Source organism: Chinchilla lanigera, unplaced genomic scaffold (genome assembly GCF_000276665.1).
Source record: "Chinchilla lanigera isolate Chin_1 unplaced genomic scaffold, ChiLan1.0 scaffold00018, whole genome shotgun sequence".
Classification (NCBI taxonomy): Eukaryota; Metazoa; Chordata; class Mammalia; order Rodentia; family Chinchillidae; genus Chinchilla; species Chinchilla lanigera.
In genome coordinates this window covers 17,961,104-17,968,010 of record NW_004955419.1, presented here as the reverse complement: position 1 = coordinate 17,968,010, position 6,907 = coordinate 17,961,104, and positions in this window count along the sequence as shown.

Sequence of the window (6,907 nt, the reverse complement as noted above, 5' to 3'; positions counted from 1 at the left end):
ATATATATATATATCACCAAAAAAAATCAGAAAAAGGAAAACTTCTAAATTTATTGTGACAAAATGAGATTAATACGATTACCTTTGCCCTCTACAATTACAAGAGGTGCTCAAAGGGGTAGCCATTTGCTTCCAGATTGACATTTATTTTTAAAATATTTTTTGGTATGGCACTGGGAATAGAACCCAGGGCCTTGCCCATGTTAAGCACTGACCTCAATGTTCAGACCCCACCTTGAATTCCAACAGATTACACCAAGCTGTCTCCCACATGGTTACACCACTGGCGTTCCCATGGCCTCTACCTTCCTTATCAACATTTGGCCTTACTGTGGTTTTGGCTTGTAATTCTAATGAAGCTGAACATCTTTTCACTTATCTTTCAGCCATTTGTTTCCTCTTCTGGAAGATGACAACTGTTTTCCCAGGGTTAATGACTAATATTTGTTATTTTTTATTCACTGGATTATTTATTCTGGGCACTACCGATCAAATCTTGATTGTTTAGGCTGAAATCAGACTCTCCTACTTTATGAGTTATTTTCTCACTTTTAGGATGTCTTTTTAAAAACACAAGATCTGCATTTTAATGGGGCCACATTTATCAGTCTTTGTAGAGTGTATATTTTTGTTATTTTTTAATTTTGTTTTTTTTTCCGGTACCTGGAATTGAACTCACGACCTTGCGCTTGCCAGCCAGGCGCTGTACCGCTGAGCTAAATCCCCAGCCCCTATTTTTGTTATTGTAAGGAACCTTCTTCCACCAAGAGGTGGTGAAGGTATTGGCTTATATTTTCCCCCAAAGTGTTAACTTTTTACTTCACATTGCTGTCTAATCCATCTGGAGTTCAATGGTATTTTTTTTTTCTTTTTGTGTCTTTTTTCTCCTTTATATTTTATTTTCTCTTTTTGATTTTCTTTTTGGCTTTTCAAAATTGTTTTTTTTTTTTTTAATTTGGTATGAGACAGAGATCAAATTTCATGTGTTTTATTTAGATAAAAAATTGGCTTAGCCTCTTTTTTCCTTTTCTTTTAAATTCTTCCTTTCCCTACCAGCCAGCAACGCCAACTGTCATTTATCAAATTTCCATGCTGTCTGGATCTCGTCCAGGGCTCTCTATTATGTTTTGCTAGTCTATTTTGTGCTCCTTGTTCTGCTTTATAATAAATCTTGAAATCAAGTAAGTACAGCAACTCTGCCTACCTTGGTTTTGGCTATACTTGGCCCTTTGTTGTGTTACAAATTTTTAGAATTACTTTAATTAAATTCCACCTAAAAATCTTGTTGAAATTTTCATTAGAATTGCATTGAATTTGTAGACCAACAGGGAAAACAAATATGTCCATAATATCCTGTCCATCTAGGCAGGGGAGACAGTGCTTTCCTTTACTTAGATAAACTTTGGCTCTCCCTTCCCAGTAGGCAATGGGGATTGAACTCACTATACCTCCATCCCTTTTTCTTTTTTGAGACAAGGTCTAGCAAATTTCCAGACTGCCCTATCAGTCTGGGATCTAATTTGTGATTCTGTTCCCTTTGCCTCCTGGAGTGCTGGGATTATAGGCATGTACCACTATGCCCACTATGTTTGTTTTTCCTTTTCTCCTTAAATTTTTGTGGAACCACTCTCTAAGTGGTTCAGGCTGACTTTCAACTCACTGTGTAGCCCAACAGGGCCTCAAATTCTTAGCAATCCTCCTGCCTCCGCCTCCTGAGTGCTGAGATTATAGGCATACACCACCACATCTGGTTTAAACTTCAATGAGTCTCAAAATTTTCTTTTTTTGAGTCTCAAAATTCTGAGACAGATTTTTGGTCAACTTGTTCTTACTAAAAGTGCTGATTTTAGAAATGATAATTTAAAGCTGCCACAGACACAAAATCAAATTGTCTTTTTTTTTTTTTTTTCTGGTACTGGGAATCGAACTCACGACCTTGTGCTTGCCAGGCAGGTGCTGTGCCGCTGAGCTAAATCCCCAGCCCTTTTTTTTTTTCTTGGTTTTTCTCCAGTACCGGGAACTGAACTCACGACCTTGCGCTTGCCAGGCAGGCGCTTTGCCGCTGAGCTAAATCCCCAGCCCCCAAATTGTCCATAAAACATTCTCTTTTTCTTCTGATGAATTTATGATACACTGTTATCAATAACCAATCTTTTACTATTAAACTTAAATGGCCAACTGAGACAAAGAGTTTTGAGATCTACTTTGGCTTTTGATAAGATTTTAAAACTTCAGCCAGGCAGATTATAGACACATGCTTATAATTCCAGCACTCAGGCGGCTGAGGCAGGAGGATTGCCACAAGTTTGAGGCCAGCCTGGACTACGTAGTAAGTTCGAGGCCAGCTGAACTACAGAGTGAGACCTTGCCTCAAAAAAGAAAAACCAGGGGCTGGAGATTTAGCTCAGTGGCAAAAGCGCCTACCTGGCAAGCACAAGGTTGTAAGTTTGATTCCTGGTACCAGAAGGAAAACAAAACAAACAAACCAAAACCAAAAAAAAAAACAAAACAGATTTTAAATTTTTCTCCATGAAGTTTGGCATCTCTCTTTTGGACCCTCACATTTTGCTGTCTTATTATATAACTGGGTTTAAAAAAAAATAATTCTTATGTATTAATATAGGGCAATGTTATCAACTTTGGAATTCTACATACTACGAACATGCTAAACATTCCTAATGTTTATAATGTACTTAAGGACTCAAGTTTTTTGTGTTGATAATTATACAACAATGAGTCTGCATCTTTCCTTTCCCAGCTGTATATCTTTTATTTCTTCTCCTTATCTTATTGCACTGGCTAGGATTTCTAGCACAGACTGAACAGATGCTATAATAGCAGACGTCCTGCTCCTTTCTGGATTTCTTGATTTATTTTTGTTTTGATTTTTGACAAAAAATCAAACCACTATGTGGTCCAGGCTGGCCTCAATTTACAGTCCGCCTTTCCCACCCTCCTGAGTGATGGCATTAGGGTGATATGCCACCAGGCCTAGACTCTGGGTGTTTCGCTTTCTTTTTTTGAACCAGGATCTTGCAATACCTTGAACTCACTATGTAGCCCAGGCTGGCCTCAAACTCAAGGCAATGCTCCTGCCTCAGCCTCCCAAGTGCCTAGCTTGTAGGCTTTTACCACCAGGCTCAGCTTTATTTCTGTTTTTGTTTGTTTGTTTGTTTTTGGTACTCAGCTACACATCCCCAGTCCTTTTATTTTTTGTTTTTAGACAGGGTCTCAGTCACTCAGGCTGGGCTTTTATTTGCAACCTCACTGTTTCTGATTTTAAAGGAAATGTTCAAAATTTGACTGTTGTTATGATGTTAACTCTAAGTTTTCTACAAATATCCTAGCAGGTTAAAAAGGTTTTTTGGCTTTTGTTTTTTCTCCCATGCATGGTGGCATCCACATACCTATAATCCCAACTATTGCAGAGGCAGAGGCAGAAGGTTAGCAACATTAAGGCCAGCCTGGACAACTTAGTTGACTCGTTATCTCAAAAATACTAAAAAGGTCTAGGGATGCAGTTCAGCGGTAAAGTGCTTACCTAGCAAGCATGAGACCCTGAGTTCAATCCCCAGTATCAAGAAAAAAAAAAAAAAAAAAAAAAAAAAAGAAAAGATTTTTTTTTTGTACTACTAGTTTGCCAAATGCCCTTTTTATTTTCCCTTTTATATTACTGAGAACTGAACCCAGGGCACTGAGTTATGTTCCCATATTTTTCTGAGACGTGGTTTGCTAAACTGCCCAGACTGGCCTCAAACTTGTCCTCCACCTGCCTCAGCCTCCTGAGTAGCTGGGATTTCAGCTGTGCAGCACCAAGCTAAGTATTTATCATGATTAAAAGTTGAATGCAATTGAATGTTCTTTCTGAATCTATTATTATGAACTTGTACCTTTTCTGGTCTGTGAAGGCAAAAAACTGCACACATTTTTCTAATATTGATACAACCTCTCATCCCTAGAGCAATGCCTATCACTAAAGACTTTCCACCTGAAGAGTAAGAAGAGGTACAATGATACCAAAATAGAAACTATCTGCTTTGACGTGTACAGGGCTGTGAGTTTGCAGTGGTGAACACCCGTAATCCCAGGTACTCTGGAGGCTGAGGCAGAAAAACTGCAAATTTGACGCCAGCCTGGGCAATTTAGTAAGACCCTGTCTCAAAAAATAAACAACCTGGATGTTGCTCAGTGATAAAGTGCTTGCCTAGCAGGTGCAAAGCTCTGAGTTCAATCTTCGTACTGAAAACAACAACACAAACTGTACAATGCTAATCCTACTTTGTTGCCACAAGGTCCTGTCTCCACACCATTGTTCTTGCTCCACCTATGTCCTGTCTGAGCTATCAGAGCACATCCTCCTGCTGATGTCCATTCAATGCTTGACATGTGTTACTCTAGTTTTTGTGGGGGGGTGTTGGGGGGGACAGGAACCACAAATCGAACTCAGAACCTCATGCTTGCCAGGCAGGCACTGCATCACTGAGCTAAATCCCTGGCCCTGGCATGTGTCATTCTATACATGACCCATCTACCAACTAGGAAATGTGCCTGTTGAAGAGCAGCAGCCAGCCAGGAATGGTGGTACCGCTTGTAATCCCAGCACCTGGGAGGCTGAGGCAGGCGGATCATTGTGAGTTCGAGACCAGCCTGGGCTACAAAGTGAGCTCAAGGCCAGCCTGAACTGCATATCGAGACCCTGTCTCAAAAAAAAGACCAAAAAAAAAAAAAAGAGGAACAGCCTGTAATCCCAGGACTCTGGGAGGCTGATGCAGGAGGATTACAAACTCAAGCCCAGCCTGGGCTACTTATCAATTTAACAAAACCCTATCTCAAAATAAAGCAATTAAATTAAGAACAGTAAAAGGGCTGGGGATGTAGCTCTGTGCAAAGATCCCAGTTCAATGCAAATACTGCAGAGAAGGAAAAATAACCTACCACACCAACGAAACACACAATAAATCCTTCACTAAAGCACTTGTGAGATGAGATGTAAAAAAATGAAATTGGATAATAATGTGCTACTCTTAGGAAAATGGGCCTTCTGGATATGAGTTTTCTAGGGAGCTCCAGTTTTAATCTCTTAATTCTCACTGAAACTTTAAAGTCATGATAAACTGGACTCCATATTTCCCTGCCCTATTTTTTTCATCCAGTGTTCTGATCATGCTACATACATTCCTTGATTTAAGGTGGAACTTAACTTTTTGGTTGATGTTGAGGACAATTATTTAGGAATATGTTAAGGTGGCAGAGAAACAGCAGTGGATACACACTGCAAGGGATGCAAAAACCTCAGCAATAGCCCTTAAACAAGGCTTTAACAGGAAACAAAAACCACATACACACTCACACACACACACAGGTATTTTCTCCCTTAGGCACTGACCTCTAGCTAACTCTCAGCAGCTGTTTTCTCCTCTACTTTCCCCATTTCTCTTACACAATGTAGCACAGAAGGACCAGAATGACACAATGTAGCACAGAAGGACCCCACATTTGTAACAGCGAAACTGTTACCATCTCTCTAGAGGACAATCTTCCCACTGCTTCTCCACTGTGGACTCTATCTTCTCCCTATGGGATACAAGCTGACCTCTAATCTCTAGAGGGGACACAGCACCTAGAAGTAACTAAAAGCACACACTCTAGGGTCAGGATGCCTGGGTTGAAAGCCCAATTTGGCACTAAGAGTTGAAAGCTCCAATGACAAATTACTCGCCCTCCCTATTCCTCAAATTCGCTATCTATAGCCTGCGAATAAACATGACTCATTTACCGCCGAGGTTTGTTAGGAGAATTAAATGCCTGAAACATGGCCTAACGTATCGTAACACTAAATGAGTGGATTAAAATACGATCAACTCGAACTCCGTTGTGCTCATCTCTTCCTCAAAACCGATTCAGCATTTCTCACCTTGGGCTATGGGGATGGTGTTGCACCATTTCTAAGGGACCTCAGCACCGGCTCCCATTGGTCAGTACCTCTGTCGGCAGGCAGGGGAAGAGGGCCAGGGAGTATCAGGTGTATCCATCACCACTCTAGCCATATGAAGCAAGTGAAGAAAACACGGCTGTTTATTCAAGCAACATAACCACAATCTAGGGACATGTGTGATTGCTGCTTTCAAATATCTGCAAAGCTGGGCTGCAGAAAAGGTAGCAATTCTGTGGAAAAGCCACAGCCCACCCATCACTGAACGCGTTGAAGCAGGTTACTGGTGGCCAGGTGTCAAAGGTATTTGTAAGAAAGAATTTAATTTAGAGTCAGATAATTTAAGATTCCTTCTATCTCTAAAATCGCGGTGCTCCTGGTGTGAGTCACCGAGATGTTATAACGTAGGTATGAGTCACACATCGCCAAGGCGCTGCCCAAGGCGCTGGATTCTTCCCTCCCACAGTAGTTGGCACCCTACCACAGAGCTCGGCGCGGAATTCTAGCCCTCAGGCTATGTATACCTCGGCACTGAGTAACAAGAACCTCTTTTAAACGAAGCTGATTTGGGATGACCAGACTTGCGATGTCGGACGAAACAATAAGGCATACGTCCCAGTTGAGACCTGGCAAAAAGGTGTGCGTCCGAACGAACTCTCGGGCGGCTCTGCCCACCACGCTTCAGCCGGACTAACGCTGGCAGAGGCGGGCAGGCAGGTTAAAGGGGCGGGGCAGGGTGGCCAGGGGGAGCGGGAGCCGGGGGAGCCCACACAGGCGCAGAGAGGGGACAAAGGCCTCCCGAGAGCACGCTGGCCTCGGAAGCTGGCAGGACGGGCCCAGCTAGATACGAGCCGGTGGTCCCGGGCGCGAATGGCCCACGACAGCCTGCTGACCAGGAGCAACCAGCAGGGCCTGGGTGCCCGCGGGGCCCCGGAGTCCTCGCTGCCCCCGCGCTGGGCCCGGCTGCCCGCCCCG